Genomic DNA, 9,874 nt, shown 5'->3' with positions numbered 1-9,874 from the left:
GTGATAGGGGTACCCACTTTACAGGTGAAGTCTTTCAAACAATGTGTAAATTGATGGGAATTAATAGTAAGCTGCATACTCCGTATCGCCCCCAGGCGAGTGCAAAGGTGGAAAGAGTTAACAGCACTATTAAAAATAAATTGAGCAAGGTAATGACTGAAACAGGACTGTTATGGCCTGATGCTTTGCCAATCGTATTATACAGCATCAGAACCACTCCCAGGTCCCCTCTTAATCTGTCTCTTTTTGAAATTCTGTTTGGTCGACAACCCCATGTTATGATTAACCCCCAGGATGATTTGAAATGTAACAATGAAGTAACCGTAAAGTACTTGGTTAAGATGAGTAAGCAATTGAGGAATCAGAATGATAATCTAAAGTTGGTGATTCCTGATTTGCCAGACAGTAATTGTCATGACATTGAACCTGGGGATTATGTAATGATACGGAATTTTCTACGCTCAGGTTGCCTTATTGACAGATGGGAAGGACCATATCAAGTCTTATTGACCAGCACAACTGCTTTGAAGGTTGCCGAGAGAGAGACTTGGGTCCATTCGTCTCATTGTAAAAAGGTCACTGACCCAGAGAGGTCCCGTGATAAAGAACAGACGGTAGAGGTTGTATCACTAGAGTGTCTGTTCAGGGAGGATTGAGACGACACCTGAGCGCTGAGAATAACAAGACCGGAAGCTTGTCGAGCCAGATTTCTTTTTCCCATTTGTTATTTTTTCCAGTTCCCACCTCCCTCATATTTCCCTTCCCCCTTCTTAGTTTTCTCCTTTTACTCCTCAAAGATGGACTTGCCCCAAGAGACTGTGATTCGGATTTTCCTGTTGACCATGATGTTGACCAGAACAGTATGTTTCGGTGAGAGTACCATGGAGGTCGAGAAAGGATCGGGAATGGGTTCTGATGACCAGGATGCAGGCGTAGATTTCCAAGAACAACATAATCTCCGAGTAAAGGCGAGTATCAGAAAACGATCTGGTAGCATTGACAATAGAAGGAATTGTGAAGGATTGTTAGCTGAAGAGAACTGCATCTGTAGGCATTGTGACAATATAGTTGAGGATGGGTGCATAAAGAAATGTCAGTCCAGTTTTAATGTCCACATGGACCGGCATCCATTGAGTGACTATCACTCCTTAGTGGGTAAAGTGTTAAATCAGACAGACTGTTGGGTATGCTCTCAAGTACCTCAAGGCCATAGTAAATCAGGATTAGTACCATTCCCTTTAACTGTAGGAGAGGTACTTGAGCTAAGTGGTGGGAGGCCGGTGGACAAGAGGTTTAATATCTCTAGTCCTCCTAGTTTGAAGCTCCACCAATATCATGTGGATAGGTCCTTAGTGTGCTTTAACATTTCCAATCCCCGAAAGCCGGGAAATTGGGAAGTGTCATGGAGTAATCAAACCATGACATTCTCACATAGAGCCGACAGATTGCCCATAGACACAGAACTTATACGCCAGATAGCCGACCATAGGAAATTCTTTCGGTATAGGTACACCTTAGGAAGTAGGATCATGCGAGTTGGAGAAGTATCACCAGGATACTGTGCACAGATCGTACAAACTGATACGTGTACTAAACAGATGGAAGAATTAGGGTTAGGAGAGTTCACATGGAAAATCTGTAATATGGTTATGTCACACTCCGTCCCATATGTTCTCCCCGATGATGCATACTTCATATGCGGGAGGAAGGCGTATAAGTGGCATGCCCCAAACTCAGAAGGGTTATGTTATATTGGAAAAGTACTGCCTGAGGTAATGACTGTATCCCACACTAAAATGAAAGATATTCACCGCAGTGCCCAAGCTCCTTATACTCACACTCATTACGAGCACATCGTTAAATGGCACCTGATAGAAAGAACAAAGCATTCAGCCTCTGACCTGATCATGAATCCACCGGGATTCAATTTCTACTCGCGTTAGATATCACTCGTACCGCTAGAGGAGTGATAAATTATAAATATATATCTGCGCTTGCAAATTTATTAGACAATATCACCGAAATGTATGATGACACATTCAGGTACACTGGGAAAGAGTTACAAGCCTACAAAACAGAACTGGTTCAGCATAGGATGATTCTCAATTACCTCACAGCTGTGACAGGCGGGTATTGTGTAACCCTGGCAACTCAATATGGAATCAAGTGCTGCACATACATTACAAACAGCACGGAGGACCCAGCCGAGGTCATAGACCAAAAGATGGATGACATTTTACAATTAAAATGGGAGTTCCGAAGGAAACACAATCTCACCCTTGCCGCTGTGGGTAATGAGCTGACCAGTTGGGTGTCATGGTTGAACCCACGAAACTGGTTCTCTGGTTTAGGAGAATGGGCCCAAGGTATTATCATGGATGTAGGGAAATTTCTTTTGTGTATTCTGGGTGTCATCATATTGGTCGGTCTGATATTTAGATGCGTTCGGGTTTTAACGAAGTGTAAACGTAGTGCCCGAGTGATGAGTTTAAGAAGCGAGGACACTGTACTAACAACAACAAATTTGATGTATGACCCAACGATAGAGACAATGTTGTGATGAAAATGTGATTCCACAGTCCGTTTCTTTCACCCGTTTCTCCTTTGTTTTCCTCCAAGGTACAAAGACATCCGCTTGGAAGAAGAATTTGACAACCTTTTACACAGACCATTGATGAACAATGCCATAGACCCCCATTTTCCCTAGTGACTCTAAAATTTTACGATAGCCCAACACTTCAAAGATTGTAAGTCTATGGACATTGAGAAAGCTTTTTGCTCAAGCAATTATAGCAAAAGCATCGGGAGACTACAGTCAACATGTACATCGAGACAAGACATCAGACAAGACCTCAATCGGCAAATGTATATTAAACTCACATAGTTTATGACTGCATTTACCATAATTGCTTCTTATCTTCATCTCTACAACCTTCAGGTAATGACACACATAGTCGATAGGGAATATAGGCACAGATATCAGCACTCGCATATTCCCCCCATTCATGTATCATCAACTAAAATGTGCTCCCCCATTTTGTTGCAACCAAAAGCCGAAAAGAGCTCGGTAAAGTTTGACAGCCCATCCACAGGCCCATAATACGGGATAAGAAGGAATTCAAATGTATACTTCGCAATACCTCGAAGCTTGATTTAAAACACGTACGGCACGATGATACATGACCCCTCAAACATGGACTCATACATACATGCTTCTACTATCTCACTAGGTCATACCTTTTTCCCACCTTCTTCTCTTCTCCCTTACCCAATCATAGAAATGTATTTTTACATGACATATATTTTTCTCTTTTTGAACTGTTTTAGGAAGTGGCAGTTATTGATGACTGCCAAAGGGTGGACTGTCAAAGTCAGAAAAATATCACGCTGCACGTTGCCATATATTCACCTCATGCGCGTGCCTGCTGCACGTGCACATTCTCTCCTGTGCGTGCGTATATACGCAGCCGTGTGATGGCGCCTCGGCCATGCGCTCGAGCGCGTGGTATGTGCATTTACGGTAGAGTTTGTGTGCGTCTAGCGGGCGACTCAATCGTTTAATAATAGAACCAAATAGCATGTTTTATTAGTAATGTTCCCCTTAATGATAACTGCAAGTTTGGTTAATGTGACTTGTTCACGGACTTGGGAATCCCTCTTTGCGTGGTACAAAGGGTCTGATTAAGGTTGAACAGTGGTGTCTGGTACCTAACCGAAGAGTATTTTTATAGCAATAATCCAGTGTTGGTTGGTAAAGATTAATCGCTCCTGCGTGTAGTTATGGCCATTAGTAGTTTCTGGACATATTCTATATTTGCAGTTCATTATCCATGCGGCGGGAATCCGGAGATTCCCACCCACCTGAGCTGTTTGAAATAGTCACAGCCCACCTGTTCAAACTAACCTATGACCTTTTGATATGATGCGAGGAGACATTCCTGTGTCCAATGAACAATGAGATTGTAGGTCCCTTTGTAGTATACTGTACTCAGTGTATATAAGATCAGCCAGCCTGAACAGCTCTCTCACTCTCCACAAACGGTTTTCATATTGACTAATTCAGGGCTGGTACCAGGCTGCGCTGCGATCGTTCCCAGTGTGTGTAAGTAATTCTCTGTGATTATCTCGCTCTTTGTTTGTATTGGCCACATTCTCTCTCTCTCTCTGTTTAGTTTAAGATTGTAACGTTATTGTATATTTCTGTCTAGATATTCTGTTAGAATTATATGTTAGTATGTAGTGTATGACTTGTAACTGTTTTACCCCTTTTCGATATAACTAAAAGCTTGTTAGTAAAGGTGTTGGATCCTTAGCACGGTATTGTGTGTTCATTACATTGCAGAGGGTAATAGGAGCGTCTCTATCGCTCAAACAGCTTTAGTGTAAACAAGGTTAAGCAGCGTTATATCGCTACAGTGTTTCAGTACAAGGTCTACAGTATAAGAATATCCTTTCTGTGTGTTACATTCAAGGTTTACTGATTGTCATCTTGTGAGCGTTTGCGCCGCTCGTGATCTCCTCGTGGTCTCGAGCGTCCGCTACGCTGATAGCGTAGCATTACGGTCGTCGCTCGCCTATAGCGTGCTCGACACCACGCATTAAGCTGTGTGCGTCTCGGTCACGGCCTAGCGTATGCTACGCTAAATACGTACCCTTACGGTACCCCATACGCCAATTGCGTACTGTGTCTCTTACCCATTATTGTGAAGTTATAAGGTAATCTAAATCAGCATTATCAATGTCCATCGATCAGAAATGGTTTGAAGATGCCTACTCTGACAAGCTCGCCACCGATGTGGTTGCCAACATCAAAGAAAACATGGTAGCTTTCATTAAGAATGTATTAAAGGACATCTATCCACGCGATGATTAGCGCAAACTACTTGAGCTGACCTTGCTCTTTCTTGGAACCACACCAGCTCGCGGCACATGTTTTCTTGCACCTGGTGCAATGCATCAAGCCCAATGGATGTCCAAGATTATTTATACCTTCAAGGTTTGGATACGTTAAGGCTTGGGCAACAGCCCCTCTCTCCATCAGTGCACCTCAGGATGACTTAAATCTTCTTCAAATCCTTGTGGCGTACAAAACCATCCATGCTGGAATCTCCAAAGCAAAGTTGTGAAAAATGGCTGACCATCTTTGGTACTTGTGCAAGGAGTTGGTGGGCCTTTCCCTCTTTGACAACAACGTCACCCACAATATTAGTGTGGCCAATCCCGGGATCGGCGGGATCCCAGGATTTAGGCCAAAAATAGGCCGGTATTCAGTCCCAGGATTGTATCATCCAAATACAGGGATTGCGAGATCAATGTTGAGCATTCTCAGGATGCTCAGACACTGCCTGGCTCCCTCCTCCCCGCACAGCGTGTCCTCTAACTGTGAGGTCAAGCTGCGCAGTGACCTGCCACTGTGGCCGCGGGTAAGGTGGCCATCACCCACCCACCGCCTCCTCCCGGATGCCCGTGTAGTCTCCTGGGCATCCCGGGAATCCTGGGATTGACCATTTTTCAATCCCGATACCTGGTGTTGAAAAAATGGCCCAGGATTGGCCTCCTTACACAATATCAAGGACCGCATGCTCAAGGCTATGCCCGACTTTGACGGCAACGAGGACCCTCTGAAGTGAGTAACAATGTCCTTAGATGGAGATGGAGAGAATGCTTTGAGAAAAAAAATGGCTGATACTACAACAACGTGGACCAGGGGGGAAATGTAATAGGGTGTGAGAATCAGAAAGTGAGATATTTTGGTAAAATTCTCCTGTTTTTTTAAAGTGGCATTTATTTACATGGCAAAATCAACCTGGTTTTGCCATGTAAATGATTGCCACTTTAAAAAAACAGGAGAATTTTACCAAAATCTCTCACTCTGATTCCTACACCCTATTACACCCCCCCCCCCACAGGTCTCTCGTCATTAAACTGAATGTTTCTCAAACCTTCCTCCAAATCCCTGAATGACTATGGAAAGAGAATGATGACTACAAAGCAGCCAGAGCTATAGCAAAAAATCTGATGGTCACAAACGACCATGCCGAAGGTGGCGTTGCACTGATACAGGAATTTACAGGCCACCTAATGAATGACGAGGATGAGCTCCAGTTTGTTCTCCAGCTGAACACCGAAAGTGCTACCCAAAGGCACTCAAGCGGAACTTAATCGAGTCAACAGAATAATGGGGCATAATGGGCCAATAACGTTTTACTTTTATCGCCTGACAATTTGCCATTCACAAGTTTCTTGTAAGTTTTATGTGATAACCCACTCTTGGGGTATCTCTTTTCTTGGTTTACACCAGCTGCAGCCAGACACTGTAAGGGTTAAAACCCTTTCATCTGGTTGCTACGCAACCATGGCACCGGGGAGAAAAATGTGTATAGCACTAGGACCCTGGGCTTTCCAGCAGGATCCCTAGCAGAGCAGGAAGCTGAGAGCACTTTGATTGGCCATAGTCGAGTGTGGGAAGAAGCAGGAAAGAGAAGCTGCAGAGAGCTGAGAGGAGCATTGGCAAGAAACAGGACCCGGTGTGTGTGAGGAGCCGTGTGCAGAAGTCCGGAGGCAAGCTGGGCTGGGAGAGACTGGGCACTAAGAGAAGGCTGTCACCCTGCAAAGCAGCAGTGAGCAGAAGTGACTGGCAGGAGCTGGCAACAGCAGCAGACAATACAGGTACTCTACCTCACCCCAGGCAGCCCCCACCTATGGGCACCCAGGCCAACAGTGACCACCCTGCCAACTTTCAAAGTCACAGCCCCTCTTGTGAAATATCACAGCAGGACTCTATTTACAAGGAAAGGGATACGTGTGATTTATTTGGGCCTGCCAGTCACTTTACCAGAAAGCCTTAAAGGATAGGGTTGTGTGAACCCACTGTTTCCCTTTCCCACTTTAATTGCAAGGAAAACACGGACGGTGCCATTATCCGATGCCTGCTTGAACTGCAGCACTATGTGTGTGCCAGGATTGTGTTATTTGCTCAGCATCCCACTGTTTGCTGACATCAGTTTAACTAATTATACCCTCTATTGGAAGGTTACCACCAGTACAGTGCACTCATCCACATGTTACACAGTGCCCTCTATTGGACGCATACACTGTGCTAGAAGTACCTGCTCCACAGCGCCCTCTATTGGAAGCATACACTGTGCTAGGAGTACCTGCTCTACAGCACCCTCTATTGGAAGTATGCACTGTGCTAGAAGTGCCTGCTCCACAGCATCGCCTATTGGAAGCTCCTTGCAACTACATGCACCACAGCATCCCCTATTGGAAGCTTATGATACAGCTAGAAAGTATTTGCTTTACAGCACCCCTTGGATTACAAATACTGTGCACAGTTCAGATAAAATTTACAGCGCCCCCTGTAGGACAAGAGTATACACAGTTTATTACCAGTACGGACTGAATGAAAGGCGCCACAGCGCCACACTGTGGACACTTTATAGATTATGTTAGTTTTATGTTCACATTAACAGTATTTGATGGTGATGATTACATTTAAATGTTTTGCTGTTGCACGTGACTTATGCAAATAGCTAATGCTAAAGTGTATATGCTCCTTGCATATGCAACTGATGTTTGCCATTTATTGAATGCCTTATTATTGAGATTTGTTGTGCTGGTATTTAAATCAAATTGGCCTTTTAGCGGTGACCCACTACCTCTTTCACAATAAAATTGTTGTCACCATCAATTTGTTTTTTCCTTTATCTGTTAATCTAATTATAGAGTGTCAAATATGGATAAATTTAGTTTCCAGTCCATGTTGGCATAAAACAAAATAATTAATAAAATATTAGAGTTTAAAAAACTGTATTGGGATTGATGGGGATTTGAACCCAGGTCTCTGTCATTACTATCTAAATGCAGAAGCCCACTAAGCCACAAAAAGCTCATGTAATGACATTGAGCATTCTGGAATATTTAAAGTTTATAAATGGTTTAGACCTTACCAACTGTCATGATTTAGTATTAAATGTTTCCTCCAGTCTTGATAAGAAATGTGTTCAAAATAGTTATTAATAATATTTCTGTCAGCAATGCAAGTAGTAATTGATGCCACCAAGCTTCTCTGATTAATGAATTTTTATAAAACAAAGTCTTTTATATGTATTGGTTGATTACACATGTGTTGGAGTTAGTCCATACCACTTTTCTCAGTTAGCCCGCCCATATGATGCATTCTTTGAAGGCCCTTGATTGGACCAGATGTTTAGTGTATTTCCGCCCACTTGGTCAGCTATTGGCTGACAGTAATCACATAGGGTTTTTAAACACCCAGGCATGTTGATGCTTAGGAGCTGCTCAGAATGGAAGTGAACAAGCCCGTGACCGGGTGAAACGCGTTTTCCTTGCAAGCACCCGGCCTGTCTGACACTTGGAGTGGTGATATCTGATGTTTATTTACTCTATTGCACCATATGTAATGCTAAGACAGCATATTTCTTTTGCCATTGCAAAAATCACTCTCAGTTATATTGCTGGAGCTTCCAGCTTAGTTACATTGTATATATACGTGTACTATTGCATTTTAGGTACTCTGAGGTATAACTTTGTGATAGGGGCAGGTTATTGGTGGCCCCGCATTCTTTGCGGCACCCCGTCTGCCTACCAACTGAATGAGTGATACTTAACATTCACCCGCTTTATTTACTTAAGCTTGTTTTTTCACAGAGAGAATCTCTGCTATTAACACTGCTAGTGTTTTCAGTGAATCAGCATGGCATACCCATGTTTTTTCCTTGCTTAAGTACAATGTGCAATTTTCTTCCCTCACATTCAAGTGTAGTCAGGACAGGTGTGGTGTGATCCTGCATGTACTCTGCCTTAGGTACTCTCAAACTGTGTATTTTATGTTTCTGTGAGGTTTTTTCACCAAAGAGAGAATTGTACAGGTGATCATTCTTTTTGCCTCAGACATTGGTTTATGCTAGAAACTAACATCTGTTCTGATACAGAACATCCTGGTAATATCACTAGTGACATCAAAGGTCCTGGTGCACTGCACAAATTTATTCATTAATTATTAGACTCTACCAAAATCTATTATGCACAAGTAACGATATACATACCCTGTGATCTGGCACCACTCATAAGAAATCATTACTATCTTTATTTCTGTTGGATATTTGTCTTGACACCTGTCACTGTGATCTATTTTTGAACCAGGATTTATTAGTAATCAAATAATTGAGGTAACCCAAAGGGACCCACTGTAATCTTTTTGCAATTACTTCCTCCTATCCTTAAGTTACACATATTTTTTCCTGCTGTTCTTCCTTCTGTGAACTCTCATCCACGATTCAGGGAAACGTGTCCCCTCAGGAGATACGTTTCTTCAGTCTAATGTGGACAGCAGATTCACACCTCTGTTACTATTATTTTTCTCTTTTCTCTTTACGCATTCTTAGCATTTTTCTTCTGAGGAGGAATCAATCCTCCCATTTCGGTGCACTCTCATTGGTGCTATAAGGTCAAACCATCCTACGACCATACCCCTACGTTCACGCCCAATCTCATCCGATCTTGGAAGCTAAACGGAGGTGGGCTGGGTCAGTACCTAGACGGGCGACCACTAGGGAATACCCAGTGAAGTAGGGAGACTCTCTTCCCCGTAGAAACCACACCAACAGCAGTATCAACACTTATACTCTATCCTCCTACTCCCCTTGTATTCTTTTCACTCATTACAGTGGCTATTTGTTAGAACTGTTAACTAGTGTATGGGTTCTCCCACTCACGATTGTAACCCAATTAGGGCTGCATTAATACAAACACAGTTTGTACAGATCTTGGGCACATGGAAGCAGCATAGTATGTAGCTACCTTCCGATAAGCATTTATCCAGGTATAATTAAGATCTGAACATTTTCAG

The 9,874-nt window shown here is 43.1% G+C and overlaps 1 pseudogene; it reads left to right on the top strand.

The window, feature by feature from the left end:
• The first annotated feature begins 9,481 nt into the window (after nt 1-9,481).
• LOC135051652 (5S ribosomal RNA) lies at nt 9,482-9,600 on the top strand (annotated as a pseudogene).
• The last annotated feature ends 274 nt before the right edge of the window (nt 9,601-9,874 follow it).

This window comes from Pseudophryne corroboree, chromosome 2 (genome assembly GCF_028390025.1).
Source record: "Pseudophryne corroboree isolate aPseCor3 chromosome 2, aPseCor3.hap2, whole genome shotgun sequence".
Classification (NCBI taxonomy): Eukaryota; Metazoa; Chordata; class Amphibia; order Anura; family Myobatrachidae; genus Pseudophryne; species Pseudophryne corroboree.
This window is presented reverse-complemented; position numbering and strand designations above follow the sequence as displayed.